This window comes from Balaenoptera borealis (assembly GCF_965194805.1).
Source record: "Balaenoptera borealis genome assembly, chromosome: 2".
Taxonomy (NCBI): domain Eukaryota; kingdom Metazoa; phylum Chordata; class Mammalia; order Artiodactyla; family Balaenopteridae; genus Balaenoptera; species Balaenoptera borealis.
In genome coordinates this window covers 164,318,471-164,342,542 of record NC_138867.1, presented here as the reverse complement: position 1 = coordinate 164,342,542, position 24,072 = coordinate 164,318,471, and the positions used below count along the sequence as shown (strand labels likewise).

Below are 24,072 nucleotides of genomic sequence, written 5' to 3'. Positions count from 1 at the left end.
CGGTCACGGTTTTTGGCGGTGGTACTCGTACTCTCTTCCCGGAAAGAGAGAGAGAAAATCAAGTCGCAGCCGGCTTGGGCCGGTGTTGGGGGCGGCCGTGAGGGACGCTGAGGCTGTGAGGGCTTCCCCTGCTGCTTCTGACTCAAGTGTGAAGTGAGGTGTGAACAGGCCTCTCTGATCCAGACGGCCTCGACATACTCACCCGAAGAGCGTCCCTTGAGGGTGGAACCTGGCCTCGGACTGGCGGGGTAGAGGGGGCCCCTACTGACTGAGGGTGGGTGAGCTGGCCTCTGACTGCGTGGGGGGAGAGAGGCCCCACTTCTTTCTGCACACGTGCAAGTACCTTTGTAGGATCAATTCCTAGAAGTGGAATTACTAGGTCGGAGGCGCTGTTTCTGTTCCGATAAATGATGCCAAATTACTAAATTGTACCAATTTGCGGTTTCACCAACAATATATGTCACTCAGGAATTTAAACTGAGATTTAGAGATTTGTTCAGTTGGTAGCAGGATCAGAGACTGAAAAAAATGCACAAAGAGAAGCGATGAAGGAGCAGACATTATGAATATTTAGATGTTATGAATAAGCAAAAAAGATATACCCAGTGGAGGGAGAAGCCGTAGGTAGTTGGTTGTTGAGCAGGAATGTTAAAATCAGGATAAGATCTGTGTTACAATAAATGGGGTATTGACCAAATCTTGCTGCCCAGGCTCTAGCAATTTGGCAAAATGTATTAACAGAGCCAAAGGAAAATGTGTTTATCGGAAAGGGGATTGGTTCCTAAAGGAATGGTTATCAGGTGCTATCTAAGCACTGCTTAGAGCAGCGATTCCCAAACTTTAGTGAACATCAGAATCACCCAGAAGGCTTGTTAAAACACAGATTGCTGGGCCACACCCCAGGGTTTCTGATTTAGTAGGTTTATGAGGTGGGGCCACCCAGTTTTCATTTCTAACAGGTTCCCGGGTGATGTTGATGCTGCTCTTGTGGGGACCATGCATTGAAAACCTCAGGTCAATGGCCAACAGATTTCAGATGTTCTGGTGGTATGTTTGAAATCATCCTTGTTGTGAAGGGATTCATTAAGTTGTTTGTCTTCACCAAATGCCATTTAACATTTAGTTTATTTAACTTCTTTTTTGGGTTTCTGTGACTCAGCACCTCTGTTACCACTTCTTTTCATTCTCCTTAGCTGACTACTGCTCCTCTAACTTACTCCTTAAATCATGGTGTTCCTCATGACCTTCGCATACTTCTCCCTACACAATCTCAACCATTTCCATGCTTTAACGATAATTTTTTAAAAATTTATTTATAATTTTTTTATTTTTTTGGCTGTGTTGGGTCTTTGTTTCTGTGCGAGGGCTTTCTCTAGTTGCGGCAAGCGGGGACCACTCTTCATCGCGATGCGCGGGCCTCTCACTATTGCGGCCTCTCTTGTTGCGGAGCACAGGCTCCAGACATGCAGGCTCAGTAGTTGTGGCTCACAGGCCTAGTTGCTCCGCGGCATGTGGGATCTTCCCAGACCAGGGCTTGAATCCGTGTCGCCTGCATTGGCAGGCAGATTCTCAACCACTGCTCCACCAGGGAAGCCCCTAATGATAATGTTTATGCTGGTGACTCCCATATGTTTATCCCCAGCCCAGCCCTGTCCTCAAAGCTCCAGATGTAATGTATCCAAATGTCTGTTGAACCTCATAGGCATCTCAAGTTGAATATGTCCAAAACTGAACTCAACCTCCATCCCCCTACCTGGCCCTCCAAAAATAAAGCCTGCTTCTTCTCTGTGTTCCCTACGTCAGTGACTGGTGGTACTACCAGCCAGCAATTGCACAGCTTTATGCTCTCAACAAATCCTGTCTCTTTTACCCCCTAAATATTTCTTGCACTCCCTTGCTTCTTTTGGTCTCTGCTCTTATGATTCTAGGCAAGCTAAGATCACCTCTAGTCTAGTCAGTAGTCATAGCCTCCTATCCAGTCTTCCTGAATCTATTCTTGTCCTATTTCATTCCTTCCTCCACACTTAGCCAGAGTACTCTTTAAGAAAATATGTAATGAACCCCTTCAGTGGCTTCCTACTAACACTATGCCTTCGTGCGCTCAGGTTGCCATAACAAAATACCATCGACTGGTGGCTTAAACAACAGAAATTTATTTTCTAATGGTCCTGGAGGCTGGGAAGTCCAAGATTAAGGTGCTGACCAACTCAGTTCCCAGTGAAGACTCTTTCCTTGGGTTGCAGATTTCTCAGTATATCTTCAAATAGCCTTTCCCCAGTGGGTGCATGCAGGGAGAGGGTGAGGGTGAGGATTAGTGGGCTTCTTATAAGGGCCCTAATCCTATCATGAGGATACCCTCATGCTCTCATGCCCTAATTTAATCTGACCTTAATTACCTCCCAAAGACCACATCTCCAGATACCATTACATTGCAGGGTTAGAGTTTCACCATATGAATTTTGGAGGAACACAAACATAACATGCTATGAACTTCTAAATATAAGGACAAATATAAATAATATGTATTTTTGTAGATTATATTAATAAATGTTATTTTATATAGTAAATATATGATATGTTTACATATAGTAAATATATGATTTCACTGTAAGTAAATTTTACCTTAAAAAAAAGAAATGGTAAAAATTTTTGAGGTTTATGATATGCATGCTATAGTGTTAAGGAGTGAAGTGTAATGAAGTCTGCAAATTACTTTGAAATGCATCAAAAATAAGATGGATAAATGTATAGAAGGATAGATGTGGGTAAAGTAAATATAATAAAAGATTAACATTGTCAAATACATGGTAGTTATATGGGTGTTCACTTTTACCTTTTATGTATATTTAGACGTTTTCATATTATGTTGAGAAAAAAATTAAGAAACAATTATAATTTTACCACTATTTAAAAAAATTAAACAAAAGAGATTATAATGAACCCCGTGTGCCCATCATCCAGCTTCAAGAATTATCAATCTTGTTCTGTTTATATTCCCACGCACTCTCTCACCTCTACCTTCCTGAATTTTTTTTTTTTTTTTATGATTGTCACACACACGCATGCAGGAATGCATGCACGCACGCATGCACATACATCACGACATGAACTTTTCTTGGTCTGGCTTCTTTCTTTTTTTTTTTTTTTTATCAGACATCACATTGTTTATTCTGCAAACATTTCAGTTTGTATCTTTAAAAGATAAGGAATCTACATTCAGCAAATTATTGTTGAGCACATATGCTGTACTCAAGGGATACAATAGTGAACAATATAGACATGGTCTCTGATCCATGGTGCTTATAGTTTATGGGGAAGACAATAAACTAGTAAATAATTATAGATTATGATAAGTATATAGCCAGTTTGTGAAGTCTTCACTTGTGAGATATAAATATGAAGCGATTTAATTTGTTTCCCCTATAACCATTACCACTGTCTTTAGAAATTCATTTAACTCTGTTGAACAGATTCCCTTAAGAATATTCTACTCTGGTCCCATAACTGTGCAGTCACTTTTAGTAACTAATACAGTCCCATTCCAAGTATTATGACTTAGGCCTGCCCATTTAAAATCTTTAATCTCTTATTTAATTCATAGCTCTTCCCGTTCTCCTGGTGCAGGTGGACTTGTGGCTACAACAGTTCTTAGTGGAGGGAGTGGTAATGTCACTCCCTTTCTTTCTTCTTGGCTCTGCTCCTAAGTAGGGATGAGGAGGAGGGAGAAAGAATGTTCTCTGCAGGACTGTCCATGAAGAGTTATCTGTTCTTTTTCTTCTGGTTGTTGCTACTTCAGTAACAGTTCTCCCAATGTGTCAGGAGTCCGGATTCCAGCTCTCTTACTTGGAATGGGCACATCGTTGCTCTCTGGGGCCTCCCCTGTGCACTCTCTAATGTAGGAGAGGTCAATCTCAACCCTTTCTCCCAGACATCCCCACCAGTCCCTGCCAGGGGCAGTCTAACATATAGCCTTTTGTTGTTGGGGGATCCTTGTCTGGAGGGGCTTCTTGGGGAGTGCCAGCAAGGGCCTTAAGCCTCAGCCACCTTCTGTGCTCTCCAGTTGACTCACCCATGGAGAATTTACATGCATAACTCAAGGAGGAAGGGAATGCAGGCAGCTCCCATCTTGGTGCTCTTCTCTTAGCACCAACTAGCTCTCTCCTCCCTTCCTTCACCCCTAGGGGCATCAGGGGCTTATGCAGGGAAATAGTTCCGTGACTTTCAGACAAGTTCTCAGCTTGGGGAGTGGAGAGAGGAGTAGTTTACTGCACTTTAAACTTGTGGGAAGGGAATGGGAGAACAAGATGAATGGCCTCCATCCTCTTTAGCTAGAGAGAAGCAATGGATGGTTGCCATCTACAATAAGTAATGTTCATTCATGGATATATGAACAAATTGGAAAAAAATTCAAATATCTACTTCTGTTGAAGAATTTATGATAAAGTGATTAATATTAGTAACTGACTTTCAAGCACACAAATAGTGATAAGACTTCAGGGGTACAACAGTATTCTGATTGTATATATCTTTCTCATCAGCCATCCTGCCTGAAACTCAGGAAATGAATATGGTTGTAGAATATGAGTACACTTGAAAAGTTCCTTGTCCTTATCTGGCAACCCAGATGGATGAATACCGCCCCGAAGTTGCCTTTCTTAAAACCGTAAGTAGTGTCACTTATGGCACTTTTCTTGGCTATCCTGTATCTGTCTTGAAATAGGCTGTTTACCCAAGACTTCCAAATTTATGATGATGTCTTTTTCAGAAATTAGTATGTATGTGTATTTTTCTTTTTCCTCTGGATGACTTGTATTATTTTTTCCAGATTTATTGAAATATAATTGACATATAACATTGTGTAAGTTTTAGGTGTACAGTGTGATGTTTTTATATATGTATATATTGGGAAATGTTTACCACAATAAGGTTAGTTAATACATCCTTTATCTCACATAATTACCATTTTGTTGTTGTTGTTATGGTGAGAGCAGTAAAGCAACATTTAAATATATAATACAGTATTATTATCTATAGTCATCATGCTGTACATTAGATCCCTGGAACTTATTCATCTTTTAAATGAAAGTTTGTACCCTTTGACCAATGTCTCCCCATTCCCCCCACCAACCCCCAGACCCTGGCAACCACCATTCTACTCTCATTTTCTCTGAGTTTGGTGTTTCTAGATTCCACGTATAAGTGAGATCATATAGTATTTGTCTTTCTCTGTCTGAATTATTTCACTTAGGAAAATGCCCTCAAGGTCTATCCGTATGGTCGCAAATGGTAGGATTTCCTTCATTTTTTATGGTTGAATAATATTTGTGTGTATATTTTTCAAGGTGACACTTCTTCATAGACTTATTCCCCTCAACTCATACATAAATTGGGAGGATAATGCAGTCATTTATGCCTCAAATGGGTACTCTATTTAATGAGTGCCTACTAGGTGCCAGGCACCTTGTTGGGGGCTGGGGATGCAACAGTGAGCAGGACAGCCCTGGCCTCTATCCTCACAGAGCTTAGCAGTGAAGAAGGTATCCCTTGCTTGTGAATGAAGAAAACAAATCCTGATCCCTTACTTTCTTCTTCTAAAATAATTTTTAATTAAACATTTATAGTACATGAAAAAAAATGTGCAAATGCAAATCAAAACCACAATGAGATAACATTTCACACCCATACGGTGGCTTATTATTAGAAAAAAAAAAGGAAAAACAAGTTTTGGCAAGGATGTGGAGAAATTGGAACCCTCATGCATTGCTGGTGGGAATGTAAAATAGTGCAGCTGCTGGGGAGAACAGTTTGGCAGTTCCTCAAAAAGTTAGAATTACCATATGATCCAGCAATTCGACTCCTAGGTATTTTCCCAAAAGGCTTGAGAGTGGGGACTCAAACAGATACTTAGCCACCAATCTTCAGAGCATTATTCATAATAGCCAAAGGTAGAAATCACCCAAGGGTTCATCAGCAGATGAATGGTATATCCACACAATGGAATTCTATTCAGCCTTAAAAAGGATGGAAATTATGACATATGCTACACCATGGATGAAAGTTGAGGAAACTATGCTAAATATAATAAGCCAGTCACAAAGAGACAAATATTTTATGATTTTACTTATGTGAGTTACCTAGAATAGGTAAATTCATAGAGACAGAAAAATAGAATAGAGGTTATCAGGGGTTGGGGGAAGGGAAATGGGGAGTTATTTAATGGGTACAGAGTTTCTATTTGGGATGATGAAAAAGTTCTGGAAGTTGAGAGTGGTGATGGTTGCATAATATTGTGACCGTACTGTGCCACTGAATTGAACATTAAAAATGGCTGTAATGTAAATTTTATGTATATTTTAACCACAATAAAAATATGTGAATACTTTCCTTTTATTAAAAAATTCAAACATTACAGACAAGGTGGCCTCTTTGACCACCTCCTCCATCCTGATTCCAGTTCCCCCTCTTCAGTGCTGCTGTGTTTACCCCTCTAGAGCTTTTTTTTTTTTTTTAACATTTACCTATATTCATATGTACTTATTCAAAATGACATGTATTTTCAGCTTTATCCAAAAACCATGTCTGCTTTAGTATGGAGATTTGAACCATGATTTGCAGTAAAAATGTTCTAAGCAACAGGGCTTCCTTACTTATTAATGGGGACTTTTTTAGTGGATATACATCTTTAAAAGGTTTTTTAATTTTAATTTTAATTTTTTTCATTGTGGCAAGTCAGTGCCTGCAGACCCACTTTTGTTTATGCTAAAGCTATCCAGCTCAGGTTTCTCTCCTGCCCTAGGGAACACTCTGTTCCCCTTGCTGGATTCCAGGTATAAACTCCCAGTTTTGGGTCACTCCTCGATTTTGCACTGGACTGCTTTAGTAGGCAGCCTCTCAGTGTGCATAACTTTATTTAAATCATTTTCTTATCCTTTCCTCGTTTCCATTCCAGCTTCTAGTTTGCTGAGATATCAAATAGATGTCAGAGTTTATATTAAAATTTTGTGTTACTATGTTCAAAGATGATGCATCCTCATTTTGAGAAAATTAAGGCAATTTAGAGTGGTTACAAAACAGAATGTGTAATAACATTGCACTTTGATAATATCTTTCCAGACATTTCTTTTTTTTTTTAATTTTATTTATTTATTTATGGCTGTGTTGGGTCTTCGTTTCTGTGCGAGGGCTTTCTCCTGTGGCGGCAAGCGGGGGCCACCCTTCATCGCGGTGCGCGGGCCTCTCACTATCGCGGCCTCTCTTGTTGCGGAGCACAGGCTCCAGACGCGCAGGCTCAGTAATTGTGGCTCACGGGCCTAGCCGCTCTGCGGCATGTGGGATCTTCCCAGACCAGGGCTCGAACCCGTGTCCCCTACATTGGCAGGCAGATTCTCAACCACTGCACCACCAGGGAAGCCCCAGACATTTCTTAATGTCAATACCCACAGGTGCCAACACACAATTTTATATAAATGGGCTCATACTATGCACATTGTACTGCAATTGGGCTTTCTTAAATTAAAAAAAAAAAAGTCCTTACAGTTTTCTCTGTCAGTGAATATAGATCTACAATATCCATTTTTTGACTCATGATAATATTTTAAAAATAGTATGAGATTTGCTCTTATTTTATAGAAAAGCACAAAGAAGTAAACATTCTCCCATCCCTGATAGCCTATAGGGAACAGTTTGTTAAATTAAAAGAAACAAATCTATGAGATTAGAAAATTCATGCTACGAAAAGTTACCAAATAAAAAGTGAGTGTTGAGAGCCACCCTCCCTTTCCTAGTTCATCTTCCCAAGCCTAAAATGCCTTTCTTAGTTTCTTGTGAATCCTTCAAAACATACAAAATTATTTACGTATACTTATTTCTATCTTTCTATATCCTTTTTGTCTGTTTTTAACACAAAAGATCATAGTATACACAGTTATTTACTTTGCTTTTTCATTTAATATGTTATGGGGATAGTTCCCTAACTGCAAGTTATAAAATATATATATTATATTATATTATATAATATATAACATAATGCATATATTTCTGAGCTGCATAAAAAGTCATTTGTTAGAATGTGCCACAATTTATTTAATTAGTTCCCTATCATGGTAATTTTGGTTGTTCCTAGGGTTTTGCTTGTTTGTTTGTTGTGTGGTTTAGATTTTACTCCTACCGGTATAACAGTGTTGCAAGAATATCTATGTACTTATCTTAAGTCTTATTAGCATATCTACAGAGAAAATGCTAAGCATTGAGGACTGGGTTAAAGGATATATGTGTTTTACATGTTGATGGAAATTACCAAATTATTATCCAGAAAGGTTGCACCAAATAATGTGCCAACAAGAGTGTTTGAGTGCTTGTTTCTGAAACTTCCACGAGCATTGGTTATCAAAAATTTTAGTTGTTGCCAATCAAATACATTAAAATTGGTATCTTGTTCTGATTTGCATTTACTTTATTATGAAGTTGAGATACTTAAAAAATTTTCATTGGCCATTTGTAGTTTTTTTCTTGAAATTGTTCATACACATTCACTATTTTTTTTCTCCTGGGCTGTTCATCTTTTTCAATAGCTATCAGTAGAATTTGTATGAATACCTAATGTTTATTGAGCAGAGTATTACATTATTTTATAATTTATTCAACTACCTAATAATGAACACTTAGGATGTTTACAACATCATACTGCAGTTTCAAGTATTCTTACATACTTATCTGGACTAAATATCTCTTTAAGTTAGACATCTAGAAATGGAATTCCTTATTTAAAGCCAAATTCTTTGTCAAAATTTTCAAAACAATTTTCATTGTTTGATGGGGGAATGGTCCAAGTGGGAGAAAAAAAGAAACAGGAACTAAATAGTTCCTCCTAATTGCAAGGGTAATCAGCTGTAAATTAGAGTTGAACTATTAGGCTGATTGATGATGTTATCATCCTAGTTGCTTTCATCAGTAAGCTTCTTAAAAATCCTAAATCTCCGTCTCTATTTGTGTGCCCAGACCGCCTGGGAGTCTGTAAATTCTATGGAGAAAAAGAGAAAAAAATTAAACTAACTTTGTAATTTTCAAGTGAACAATAGTATTTAAAAATTGTAAGCACATTCTGAATCATTTTATGGCCATGCCATTTTAACGTTGGCTTTACATTTCTGTTTACAGTTGTCTGAGTTGGTACATACTATTTGAAGGAACATTTGGCATTATGGTAGTTCATGAATTTAAATTGAATGGAGGAAAGTAGTGGGAGAATTGAGTCAGTTACCTATGGCACTGGTGGACTCCTGGGGAAGCAGAGTTTAAAAGAAACTGCACAAGCAATCCGTTAAATTAGAAGAATATAGGAAACTATTTGGGGGAGGATGAATTACTTAAATCTAACAATTTGTTCATTAGCAGTAAGTGTAGTAGAAAACATAGAGTGAAGAAATTTTACATTTCTGATTTGAGTAATAACTGGATTAGGTCACCAATTCAGGCCAAATTGTATGAATGACCACAGTGCCAGCCTCAGTTTTATAGGAATTATCAGGATTTTTAATTTTAACTGCATTAAAGGATTCCAGGATTGCTTGGGTGGGCTGCCCTGAGTTAGTAAAGAAATGAAGTTATTAACACAATTTTGTACAACATCATTATCTGAACAGATGTTTTCTGCATTTGTATTCTTGACAGACAAAATCAAATAGACAAAAATTGGTTTGTTCTCATTTATTGACCAAATATGGATTTATTTGATTGTTATAAGGATATATATCTCTCTATATATAGATATATATACAGACAGACACACACATAAAACATTAATCTATTTTTCTTTTTTTCAGTGTTACTTTCTTGAGGAAAGAAAAATCCAAGATGAAACTACCACTTAAATTAAGTTTTCCTTTGTCCTTTGTTACCACTACATTCAGTTTTACATACTCATTTGCAATGATATTATGACTAGAGTTTTGATTTCTACATTTCATTTAACATATACCATAACTATTTTTCCATGTTTTAATCTGATTTTATTCTTATTTCCCTTTGCCTTATACACTCTTTCTTGACAACGATCATGTAACCAATGTCATTTGCTCAGGTATATGAGCCCACACATTTTTCTCCATAACCATGTAAACATCTACAAATATATATAGACACATACACACACACATAAATAAATACATAAAAATATATAGAAGATTGTGAATTTGTCATTTGTTTTTACAAAAGTCAGATCATAAACCATATATATTTCTCAGTTATATCCTTTCTTGCTTAATTCATCAGGGCACCCCACCAGAGCAGGAGCTATAGATCCAACTTGATTTTTTAATAGCCACACAGTTATCCATACTACACACGTATACATTAATTTACTCTTCCTTTATTAGTGGAAATTCAAGTTGTTTTTAAGTTTTTGTCATTACAAACAATGCCACAATAAATATTCTCATAGATTCATCCTTAGATTGTTAGGACTAAGATGATTAGATCAAAGGATATGTACATATTTTGTTTTTAATATGTAAGGCCATATTACTTACTTTAGAAAGCTGTGTGTGGACCTTATTTGGATCTCGATTCACACAAACTATGAAAATAAATATGACATTTGTAAAACAGTTGGAAATTTCAACACTGACTAGATATTTCATTAAATTAAGGAATTTTTGTTATTTTTTAAGATGTGATAATGGTAGAGATACAAACTGAAATATTTATGGATGAAATACTTTCCTTCAGAAAAGTACTGGAGGGAAAGAAGTGGATGAAAGGATGGATGAAATAAGAGTGGCCATGAGTTGATAGTTGTTGAAGCTGGTATAATGGGAGCCTATTATACAATGGTCTTCTTTTATATATGTTTGAAATTTTCCATAATAATAATTTAAAAAAATTTTAACAATTCACACTGTATCTAGTGTGAATGCGAAAACCTATTTCCATACATTTCCCTTAGCACTGGGTGTTACCACTTTTTATTTTTTAAAATCTCTTGTGTGAAAAAAGGTATTTGTTGTTGTAATTTGCATTTACTTTACTATTAGTGAGGTTGATTATCTTGAGAAAGTGTAAAGCTTCCTCATTGGCAGCTAGCATCCATGCCATGGTATTCCCAAATGAACTTACACAATACTTTCTAGAATATAAGTAAGATGTACACAAGGCCACTCTGGAACAAGACAGAGACAAGACCACTTTGCAACCATAGAAACAATAAAACAGCTTGGGTGACAGCTGCTCTTTTACCAATGAAAACTTTAGCCTTGCTTTAATCCTGCTTACTAGATAAAAATTATGAAAGTATCAAGCCACTAAATTGCCCCAATTTCTTGACAACCTTCAATCCGTAACTGGTCTCTACTTCTTAAACTTTTCTGGAATAATCCAGCACAAGTCCGAGTCCTGTGAGAAGTCCCTTCCAATCATCTTGCTGAGGCCTGTAGTTTCTCTGGAGAACTTTCTCCCTTGTGGCAGCAAGGTAAATAAACCTAACTTTTTTCACTATGGATTTGTTCCTGGAGGCCTTTGGTCAGTGGGCTTTAAAACAATCTTTTCAAAGTTTATTGTCCATTTGAATTTCCTCTTCTTTGGGGCATTTTCCTGGTTCAGTGGGTAGTTCTGAAATTTTCCCTTTTGTTTGAGAGTCAGTCCCATTGATTACTCTAGGACCCATATGTACTACTTCTTAATCAGAAGGGGTGAAAAATAAGGATTCTCATTCAGGTTGCATCATTCTAGGTTTGATGGCATTAGCAAGAATTTTCAGGATCTTATTAATTCACCAGGAAGGCTGCTGAGAGGTGAGGTTGAAGGTAGGAGCTAAGCTGGACTTCTCTATTTGCTCCAGACAATTCTGGTTGTTTTCTTGGCCACCAATCTTGTTTGGCCAATGTTGATGGCATGTGTGTGTGTGTGTACCATCTATTGCTTGTTTCATTAGGTATTGAAAGAGAAAATTCATCATCTTAACTGAGAAGTCTGATATTTATATTAGATTTTGCTTCATATTTTTACAAGCTCTAATGTGAGATGAATAAACATTGAATACTTCTTTGTTAATTGTTCTTTTATTGATATGAAATATCACTATTTGTCCCTTTTAGTGCTTTTCATCTTGAATTCTACCATTTGTTACATTAACATTGTAACATACATAACACAATCTTTTGTTTGGTATGCTGGGAAAATATTTTGATGTTTAAAGCCATGTGTCTTCATCCAATATGTAACTCTTTTTCCATTCAGATGACTAGACTATTAGTCATCCTTTGGTATAAGGGAGATTGTCACAATAGAACCAGAGTACAAAGAGGCAATTCTTGGCTTGTGAAGTTCCTAGCTGAGGCTCAGGTATAAGATATTCTGAGCAAGTTTCTTCACCCTCATTCAGAGGAGAGAAGAGCCAAGTCCTGTTCTGTTTGCTCTATCAGTTCTGTTTCCTTAAGTGTTACTTCTCTCTTTTGTGAAGTGTAGTGTTTCTTAGTTGTTTAAAAAATTTTTTATTTATTTATTTATTTGGCTGCATTGGGTCTTCATTGCTGCGAACGGGCTTTCTCTAGTTGCGGCAAGCTGGGGCTGCTCTTCGTTGTGGTGCGTGGGCTTCTCATTGCCATGGCTTCTCTTGTTGTGGAGCACAGGCTCTAGGCGTGCGGGCTTCAGCAGTTGTGGCATGCAGGCTCAGTAGTTGTGACTCGTGGGCTCTAGAGTACAGGCTCAGTAGTTGCGGCACATGGGCTCAGTTGCTCCGCGGCATGTGGGGTCTTCCCGGACCAGGGCTCGAACCTCTGTCCCCTGCATTGGCAGGCGGATTTTTAACCACTGTGCCACCAGGGAAGTCCCTGTTTCTTAGTTTTGATGTTAGAGTTTCCCTCAAATGTTTTGTCATTCTTGGGTTGGGTGTTCGTCTTGATTTTTGAAGTTCCCTATTAGTCTACATGTGAATGGTAGATGTGTGTATCTCATCTTGTTGCCAGGAATTTCAGGAGAGTTTGAATTTGCTGCTGGATGGTCTATATATACACCATGGAAACCAGCCAGGTTGGTCTATATTAGTGTCCAGTCTTCTGGGACCAGGGACAACCACATTATTACTGTGGGCACTGCAATGCCCTGCCTCTCTGGCTCAGCTACTTACACTCACACTCGCTGCTCTTACCAGGAGGCAGAGGTCTCTACTGCCAGTTGCTTTGCAAAAACTGGGGAAGGTTATTTTATTAGTTGCCCCAGCTAGGTCTCATTCCTATTTCCCCGTGTCTACTGCCTCTGAGGTTGGAGAACCTTCAAGTTGCTCTCCAGCTTTGCTTCAGTTTTCTCCACTGGACATTTTAGGTTATGATATTCTCCTTCAATCTGATGCCATTTGCTTTCCATTTTCCAGAGATTTCCTTATAATTCCAGCAGACTAATGTGATTATCAACATCATATCAGCCCTCAACATTTCTGGGTACTTGTCAGTTTGATTTCCTGCTCCCTACAGTTATTTATTTCATATCTTTTCTATTCTCCTTAAACCTCTGACTATTCCCCTTCCTTCATACCGTCAGAAGACCTTACTGTTTACTGCAGAAAGAAAATTGAAGCTATCACATGAGAACTCCCTCATCTTCCCCAAAGCAAACTAAAATGTACCCATAACCACCTCTATCCTTCCTGCACTCCTGCTGCATTAGAAGTGCTGTTTCTCATCCATTTGAGGTTAATCTCTATAACTGTGTTCTGGGTCCAGCTCCCTCCCATTGTCCTCAAACCCTATGCTCTCAACTGCTCTTTCCCTTACCTACATATCCAATTGCTCCTTCCCAACTGGGTCCTTCCCATGCACTTAAACCTTACTAAGTCTGTCCCATCTTAAAAACAACCATAACCCAAACCTTCTTTTCACCTCACTTTACCCTCTAGCTCCCATCCTATTTCTTTTCTTTCCTTCACAAACTTCCCGAGAGAGTCGTCTACATTAGCAGCTTCCATTTCCTGGACTCACATTCACTTCTCAACCCACTCCTGTCTAGCTTCCACCCCTCCATACTCCACAGAAATGGTGCTCCCTCAGATCATCTGACTTCTGTGGTGGTTTTAAAATATGGCCACAAATTCTTTAATATTCTTCCTTCAGAAGGTAGAGTCTAATCCCCCCCCCCCCCTTTTAAGTGTGGGTTGTACTATCTGACTTGCTGCTGATGAACAGAATACGCCAGAAGTGATGGCATATGACTTCCGAGGCTGGGTCACAGTGCGGCTTCAACCTTTCTCTCTTGGGTTGTTTGCTCTGGGGAATCCAGCTGTGAATGGGTCATCTTGGAAGGGGATCCTCCAGTCCTGTAAACTCTTCAGATGACCACAGCCTGCCTGCCATCTTGGTTATAGCCTCGTGGGAGGCTGAGCCAGAACCACCCAGCTCAGCAGCTCCTGGATTCCTTACTTTCAGAAATTACATGAGTTAACAAACATTTGTTATTGTAAGCTGCTGAAGTTTAGGGTATTGTTACACAGCAGTAGATAACTAATATAACCTCCATGCTGTTACATATAAAGAATGCTTAATGTTAGTGTCAGCAGCATTTGGCATTGTTGGCCTCTTCCTCTCTGAAACACTCTTCTCTTTGATTTCATGACACCGATGTCTCCAACCTCTCTGACCCTTCCTTCCCAGAATCCTTTGCAGGCTCTTTCTCCTCTATAAGCAATTAAAAGTTGGGCTCCTTAAAGTTCAGTCCTACGCTCTCTTCTTTTTTCAATCTAATCTTCCTCCTGGAGAGTTTTCACTCAGCCTCTCAGTAAATATGCAGTTGACATTCAAATTTCTTCATCTAGCTCAGACCTCTTCCCAGAACTATTCGCCTATATATCAAACTGCTTGCTCAGCATTGTCCTTGATTATCCCCAAAGCACCTCAGTCTCTGTACTCCAAGAACAAACTATCTTTCCTCTCAAAACTTGGTTCTCTTGGGTGGTGGGGAGATGAGTGAAATAGGTGAGGGAAATTAAGAGGTACAAACTTCCAGTTACAAAATAAATGAGTCACAGGGATGAAATGTATAGCATGGGGAATATAGTCAACAATAATATAATATCTTTGTATGGTGACAGATGGTGACTAGACTGACCATGGTGATTATTTTGTAATGTATATAAATACTGACTCACTACGTTGTGAACCAGGGACTAACTTAGTGTTGTAGGTCAATTATACTTCAAACAAACCCATAGAAAATGAGACCAGATTTGTGGTTACCAAAGGTGAGGGGTGTGGGGAGGGGAATTGAATGAAGGTGGTCAAAAGACACAAACTTCCAGTTATAAGATAAATAAGTACTAGGGATGTAACGTACAACATGATTAATATAATTAACACTGATATATGTTATACATGAAAGTTGTTAAGAGAGTAAATCCTAAGAGTTCTCATCATAAAGAAAAAAATATATAAAAATTTTGTATGTATATGAGATAGTGAATGTTCATTAAACTTATTGTGGTAGTTATTTCATGATATATGTAGGTCAAATCATTATGCTGTATACCTTAAACTTATACAGTGCTGTATGTCAATTATGTCTCAATGAAACTGGAAGAAAAAAATTAAAAAATAGTAATTGAAAACTAAAAACAAAAACTTGGTTCCCTTTCTGTTCATTCTATTTCAGAGAATATCACCACTGCAATCATCTATCCAGTTGCTTTGGGCCATCCATGTACCTCCCTCTCCCTAACTACACTTATCTAATCATTTACCAAACCTGTTGATTTTAACTCCTGTATATCTAGTAAATCTATACCATCCAAGCCATTGTTCATTCTCACCAGGAGTATTGCAGGAGCCTCCAAACCTATTTCCTTAACGTCTACCCTAGGCTTGTCGCCAGTCTGTTCTCTACACTATTGCCCAAGGGATATTTTCAAATATTTTAAAAAACACGACACAAATCTGGTCCTGTTTCCTTCCTGCTTAAAAGTCTTTAATGGTTTCCTATCACTGTTTGGATGAAGCCCTCAAATTCTTAATATGACCTGCCGGTCCTTTCATCCTTTTATCATAGCTTACGTCTCTAGCCTCATTGTGCCCCACTCCCCACTTGCTAAAATTCAGCCATTTTGATCTTTCAGTCCTTCTAATGTGCCATGTTCCCTCTTGCTCCAGGACCTTTGTAGGACTCTCTCTGCAATGTTATTATCGATGGTAGAAGTCAGCATTACCATCCCTGGGTCAGGGGAGACTCCCCACACTTTCAGTCTATGTGAGATTCTTTTTTAAACCCTCCTAGAGAATTGGGGCCCTTTTCTCTAGAGCATTACCTCAGTTAATAATTGGGCTGAGAGGTAAGACCCTTTGATTAATATGTGCCCCCACTCCTTCCCCCCCCCCCTTTAAATTGTAAGTGCCATGAGAGCACTGAGAGTGCCTAACTTTGTACACTGTTACGGTTCAGTGCCTGGCACAGGGCCCAGCACCTGGTGGGCATTTAATGAACAGCATGGACTGTTCCCTAAAACTTTGGAAGGACTTGCACATAAAATTTTCTGGTCTGGTGCCTTTTTTTAAATTAAAAAAATTGGGTAAAATATGCATAACAGAAAATGTGCCATCTTAACCATTTTTAAGTATACGGTTCAGTGGTATTAAATACATTCATAATATTGTGCAACCATCATTACCATTCATCTCCATAACTTTTTTTTTTTTTGGCCATGCCACGTGGCTTGCGGGATCTTAGTACCCTGACCAGGGATCAGACCCAGGCCCCTTGCACTGGAAATGCAGAGTCCTAACCACTGGACAGCCAGGGAATTCCTTCCATAACTCTTTTCAACTTGTAAAACTGCATCTTTATACCCATTAAACCATAACTCTCCATTGCCTCCTCCCCCCAGCCCCTGCCACCCACCATTCTACTTAATGTCTCTATGATTTTAACTAAGTATCTCATATAAGTGGAATCATACACTATTTATGACTCTTTCTGGGACTGGCTTATTTCGCTTAGCCTGATGTCCTCCAAGTTCATCCATTCTGTAGCATGTGTCAGAATTTCCTTCCTTTTAAAGGCTGAATAATATTTCATTGTATGTATATACTAAATTTTGCTTATCCATTCATTCACCGATGGACACTTGAGTTGTGTCCATGTTTTAGCTATTGTGAAATAACACTGCTATGAACATGGGTGTACAAATATCTTTTTGGGACCCTGCTTTTAGTTCTTCCGGGTATATACCCAGAAGTGGAATTGCTGTATCATATGGTAATACTTATTTTTTAAATTTTTTGAGGAACTGCCATAGTGTTTTCCATAGTGGCTGTACCATTTTACATTCCCACCAACAGTGCACAAGGATTCCAGTTTCTCCACATAGTTGCCAACATTTGTTATTTTCTGTTTAAAATGGTGTCTCTTAAGCACAAAAATTTTAATGTTGATGCAGTTTATCGGATTTTTCTTTTATGGATTATGCTTTTTGTGTGATATCTAAGGATTCTTTGTCTACCCCAAGGTCATGAGGATTTTCTCCTGTTCTAAGAATTTTATAGTTTTAGCTCTTTTTTAGATCTTTGATTCATTTTGAGTTATTTTTTATGAACGATGTAAGTAAGGACCTAAATTCATCTTTTTGCATGTGAATATCCAATTGTTCCAACAGCATTTGTTGAAAATAGTATTCTTTCCCCATTGAATTATTCTGGCACCTTTGTTGAAAATCAACTGACCGTAAATGTAAGAGTTTATTTTTGGACTCTCAATTCTGTTCCATTGATTTATATATCTATATTTATGCCAGTACACTGTCTTGATTTCTGTAGATTTAGAATTCATTTTGAAATTGGTAGATGTAAGTCCTTTAACTTTGTTCTTTTTTAAAATTATTTTGAAACAATTCTATTCTAGGTCCTTTGAATTTTTATATGAATTTTAGGATCGGATTGTCAATTTCTGCAAAAAAGGCAGCTGGGATTTTGGTAGGATTGCATTGAATCTATAGATAAATTTAAGGGAGAATTGCCATTTTAAAAAGAGTGAGTCTTCTAATGCACGAACATGAAATGTCTCTCCATTTATTAAAATCTTCTTTAATTTCTCTTAGCAATATTTTGTAGTTTTTTTTCTTCCAGTTTCATTCAGAGATATAAGTGACATACAACACTATATAAGTTTAAGGTGTACAACATAATGATTTAACTTAAATACATTATATGGGGCTTATGCTTTTTTTTTTGGTTGAATTTATTCCTAAGCATTTTATGTTCTTGATATTGTTGAGAATGGAGTTGTTTTCTTAATTTCATTTTTGGATTGCTCATTGTTAGTCAATAGAAGAGCCATTGATTTTTGTATATTGATCTTATATCCTGTGACTTTGTTGAAATTATTTATATTCTACTATTTGTTTGTTTAACTGAGTTGTTCTGTTGTTTAGTGCTGGTGTTACTAGTTCACTTGGAAGCCCGTCTGCTCTGGTCCTGACAAATTTCAGTGCCATTTCTGTTGTCAGTGATGAACCCCCAGTTGTCTGCAGACTACTCAGCCTGGCCTGGAGCCAATTCAGGGTCAATTAGGAGGTACAGTTTTTTCATTTTATCCTGCTTTTCATCAGGGTTGAAAACACACAGGCGGGATACCTCCTACCAGCAGAAGGGCTAAGATACTGAAAGATTCAGTGGTTATAACTGAGCAGCAACCCCTCTGGCCCTGTTCCATATTTCAGAAGTCCCAAGATCTGGATCCCCTGGGGACCTGTGGATTTCTGGATCTTGTTCCAAATCCCTACTCCATCCCTGGAGGATGGGGGGCTCTGCCTAGTGCTCCAAGTTTGCAGAAGGTGCCTTCTTTTGGTAAGTTATGTTTTCCTGGGGGAAGATAAGGGCTGGACACTTTTCCTGCCTTGTCTATGACTATTTCAGATGGATTTCCTTTAGAGCTCTATTCTGCAACTAGTGGGCAGATCTGACTCCTATCTAAGTTGATGCCAGCCTGTGGTTGTTGCTTTTCTTTTCTTTGGGGAACCCTTGCTTTTTGGTCACTGGGAGCTGCTGTGACACTTGGGCAGCTTTTTGTTTGGTAATTTAGAAATTGTGCTCTCTGAGGTAAGTAGGCCAGATGGGTAACTGTGGGCCCTCCCAGGGCTGGGTATTAGCATTGCAAATATGACTTTTCAGTTCTAGTTAGTAAGGTGACACCCAGGGAGAGAAGGAATTGTGCCAACTAAAGGAAGGTTCTTTCTTATTTATAATTTTCCCCACCAGCAGGAGGTTTTCAAAATATAACATCTGTCTTAGAAGGCTCTGTGCTGTCTAATCATCATCATAATTGTTATAATCATAATGTGAATTTAAATTTCAGTGACAATATCAGGTGTGCATAATTTTCTTTATTTTTAATACCTCTTTTGTGTGTGTGAGATAAAATGCAAGACATTTATTTATTTTTTACTTTTAAAAAAATTTTTGATTGAAATATAGTTGATATACAATGTTGTGTTAGTTTCAGGTATACAGCAAAGTGATTTGGTAGAATATATATATGTATATGTTACTTCACCGGCATTAGCATAAATGAATTCATCTCCTTAACACGAGTTTGTTTAAGTTATGACAATCACTGCCAGGTAATGAGGGAGCAAAGGGTTTGAAAAGAAAGTGGCAGGTCTCAAGGAAAATTATTTATAAAAATACTTTACATTTTAATAACTAAAAAATTTTTCATTATAAAGAAAAATTTTAAATACAGAAAGTAGAAGAAAAAAGAGTCACCTGTGGTGTCATCATCTAGAGACCACCTGTAGTAATGTGCATTTCTTGTTCTTTTTCCTATGTATAAACCTAAACAAATATATTTCTCATGTAATTTAGGGAATTACCAAAATAATTATGCTTTGCTTTTAATAACCCCTGCCCAAAACAAAACAGAACTTGAAAATGGAAAAATGGGAGAAGAGTATTCATTTTACAAAAGAATTCCCTCAAACTTATTTTTCAATGTGGTTCTATTGTTTTGGGAAATGTCACGCTCTTAAAAATTTCACATTATACAGAAAAATAAGAGAAGGTAAAAAACCTGACATTCCCCTATTTAAAATGAACTACTATTGGGATACAGCTAACCCATTGTTTAGAGATGAATTCATGGCTGTAAATGTCTATGTTGAAAAGAAGAAGGAACGCAAATCAATAACTTAATCTTCTATTTTAAAGAACTGGAAGAAGAGCAAACTTAAACCCAAAGCAAACAGAAGGAAGGAAATATTAATGAGCAGAGTAGTAGTAAATGAAATAGAAAAACAATAGAGAAAATCAAGGAAACAAAAAATTGTCAACAAAGTTGACAAACTTTTAGCTAGACTGACCAAATGTAAAACAGAGAAGACTCAAGTTACTAAAATCAGGAATAAAAGTGGGGACATTGTTATTGACATTATAAATGAAAAGAATTATAAGGGAATTCTATGAACAACAATATGCCAACAAATTAGATTATGTACATAAAATGGACAAATACCTAGAAACACACAAACTACTGAAATTGTCTCAAGAAGAAATAGAAAACCTGAATAGATCTATAACAAGAAAAGGTATTGAATTAGTGATCAAAACCTTTTCACAAAGAGAAGCCCAAGACCATATGGCTTCACTGGTGATTACTACCAAACATTTGAAGAAGAGTTAACATCAATTCTTCATAAATTCTTCCAAAAAAATAGAAGGAGAGGGATTATATCCCAACTCTTTCTATGAGGTTAGTATTACCCTAATGCCAAAGCCAGGCTCAAACCATGAGAAAACTATAGACCAATATCTCCTATGAATCTAGATGCAAAAATCTTCAGCAAAACACTAGCAAACTGAATACAGCAACATATAAAAAGATTGTATGCCATGACCAAATAGGATTTACCTCAGGAATGCAAGGTTTATTCAACATATGAAAATGAATGTAATACACATGTTAATAGAATAAAAAAATATCCACATGATCATCTCAATAACTTCAGTTAAAGCATTTGATAAAATTCAATACCCTTTTAAGATAAAGACAATAAGCTAGGAATAGAAAGCAATTTCCCCAGCCCACAGATAACATCATACTTTATGGTGAAAGATGGAGATCTTTTCCCCTAAGATCAGGAACAAGACAAGAATGTTTGCTCTATTCAACATTTTACTGGAAATTTTAGCCAGAGCAATAAGGCAAGAAAGTAATAAAAAGTATCCAGGTTGGAAAGGAAGAAGTAAAACTATTTGCAGATGATATGATCTTTTATACAGAAAATCCTAAGGCATCTACCAAAAAAAATATGAAAGCTAATAAAGGAGTTCAGCAAGGTTGCAAGATATAAGACCAAGATACCAAAATCAGTTCTATTTCTATATACTAGCAATGAACAATCCAAAAATGAAAACAGTTCCATTTACAGTAGTATCAAAAATAATAAAATGCTTAGGAATAAATTAAACAAAAAAGTGTAAGACTTGTTCACTGAAAACTGCACATTTTTTAAAGAAATTAAAGAAGAACTAAATAAAAGGAAAAACATCTTGTATTCATGGATTTGTAAGACAATATTTTTAAGATGGCAGTGATCTTCAAATTGATCCATAGATTCAATGGAATCACTATCAAAATCCTAGCTACCTTTTTTTTGCAGAAATATACAGTGGATTCTAAAATCCATATGGAAATGCAAGGGACCCATTATAGTCAAAACAATATTGAAAAAGAAGAGCACAGAAAAAATATTTGAAATTTATGGTATGTGAATTTTATCTCAGTAAGAAATATAAAGGAAAATGTTAACTACTGTTAAGAATACCATTGTGGTGAGTATTGTCCAGCCATCCAGATCCTTTATGTAACCCTGTGTTCATGTGACACAAGGGTGCTCTCCTGCTGCACTGTGACCTGCTCATCTCCCCCGCAGTATGTCTCAACTTCTCATGGCAATGGCTACTGAGCTCTACTGTCAATTTTAATGGTCATTTAAAATTCTGTTGAACATACTAGAGTATATTTAACTATTCTCAACTAATAGATGGTTTCTAATCTTTGCATATAGTAAAGAATACAGTGATGATTATCTCTTAAGTACTTTTTCACTTATGTTATCCTTTTGGGTAAATCATTGAAGTGGTATTGCTAGATTGAGAGGTATTTGCATTTTGTAGATCAGTGGTCCCCAACCTTTTTGGCACCAGGGACCGGTTTCATGGAAGACGATTTTTCCATGGACAGGGGTGGGGGAAGGGTGACGGGGACAGGGGAAAGGGATGGTTCAGGCAGTAATGCGATGGGGAACAGCAGATGAAACTTCGCTTGCTTGCCTGCCGCTCACCTCCTGCTGTGCGGCCCGGTTCCAAACAGGCCACGGGCCCACACCTGTCCATGGTCCGGGGGTTGGGGACCCCTGTTGTAGAGGACCAAACCACATTGTAGGAGGTTTATTTCAATGTGTGCTTTTAGCACTGGGGCATGAGTTATGTGTTTTTCTCATGTCATCTTTGTGCAAGTTTAATTATCTACTTCAAATAATACATGTGAAATGTGATTTAATTTACATACAACCCTTCGGGAATATATCAAATATGGATGCATTACTTTTTCTAAGTAGTTCAGCATAATACCATTAATATATGATTTTTTTCCTATAACCTAGGTTAAGAGTCAAAAAAGAAGATCCTCATAGAAGTAAAATACATGAATATCAATCACAGCCTTGTTGAATAGCATAAATGGGAGATAGTCTAAGTTCTCATTAGAAGAGGAATAGGTAAATAAGTTATAGTACATCATATGAGGATACCAAAAGAATGAGGAAGAGTTATATGTATTGAGGTGTAAGGTCTGCAAGACATATAGCTGAATGAGAAGAGCAAATAGCAAATCAGTGTATATGATGTGTTCTAATTTAAACCAAAAAACACTAAAACTAAGTGTATAGAAAAATTTCTTCAAGAATATACATCAAACTTAATACTTTAGGAGAATGGAGTAGAATGGAGGATGAAAGGTAAATACAATATCTTACTCTTATGTGAATTTTGTGCAGTAAGTATGTCTTCAAATATTACTTTAGGTAACAGAAACAGTATTTGCTCATTGTAGAATATTTATATATGTTGATAGATATAAAGAAGAAATTAACAATAACCTATAGGTTCCTAACTCAGAATCATTAAACATTCTAATATATTTTAATATATTTTTTCTATATATGTATTTTTATCATATAGCAGATACAATTTTGGATCCTGCTTTTTTTTTTAATTAACAGCATACTATGAGTATTTTTCTACTTTAATCTTAATCATAATCCTAATATTGAAAATCAAAAACTAAAGAAATAATATCTTGGGGAAAAATTGTATATTTTTTCAATGAGCCAAAGAAGTAAAATTTTGGTTAAAAAAAAAAAGTCTATTTGTGAGGCAGTATGGTTTAGTGGAAATAATTATGTCTTTGGAGGCAGATAGAACTTAGTTCAGAATGCTGGCTCTACTGCAAGGTATGACCTTAGTTAAGTCACCTATTTATTTATGTAGTGAGGTTAAAATCAATGCCTTACCAAGACACTAATTGAAGAGATCAAAGAAGACCTAAATAAATGCAGAGACATATTGTGTTCATGGATTGGAAGACTCAGTATTGTTAATTCTCCTTAAATTGACTTACTAGAGATTTAATGCAATTCAAATCCAAATCCCAGGAGGCTTCTGTGATAAACTGAATGTTTATGTCCACCCTCCCCACCCGCCACCGAAATTCCTAAACTGAAACCTAATCCCTAAGGTGTTGGTATTTGGAGGTGGGGCCTTTGGAAGGTGATTAGGTCATGAGGCAGAGCTGTCATGAATGAGGTTAGTGTTCTTATAAAAGAGACTCCAGGGAGCAGATTCCAGAGAGCAATCTTGCTGCATCTACCATATGAAGACACAGCAAGGAGACAGTTGTCTATGAACCAGGAAGCAGACTCTCATCAGACACCAAATCTGCTGGTACCTTGATCTTGGACTTCCCAGCCTCCAGAACTGTGAGAAATAAACTTCTGTTGTTTATAAGCCACCCAGTCTGTGGTACTCTGTTACAGCAGCCTGAACAGAC

General features: G+C 37.3%; 1 long non-coding RNA gene across 1 annotated transcript in view; it reads left to right on the top strand.

Annotated features, from left to right (window-relative positions):
- Positions 1 to 28: 28 nt before the first annotated feature.
- LOC309623564 overlaps positions 29 to 24,072 on the top strand; it is a 45,036-nt gene continuing 20,992 nt past the window's right edge. The window contains exon 1 of the long non-coding RNA XR_014241405.1: positions 29 to 18,812. This is a non-coding gene — a long non-coding RNA (uncharacterized lncRNA). The remainder of the gene's footprint in view (positions 18,813 to 24,072) is intronic.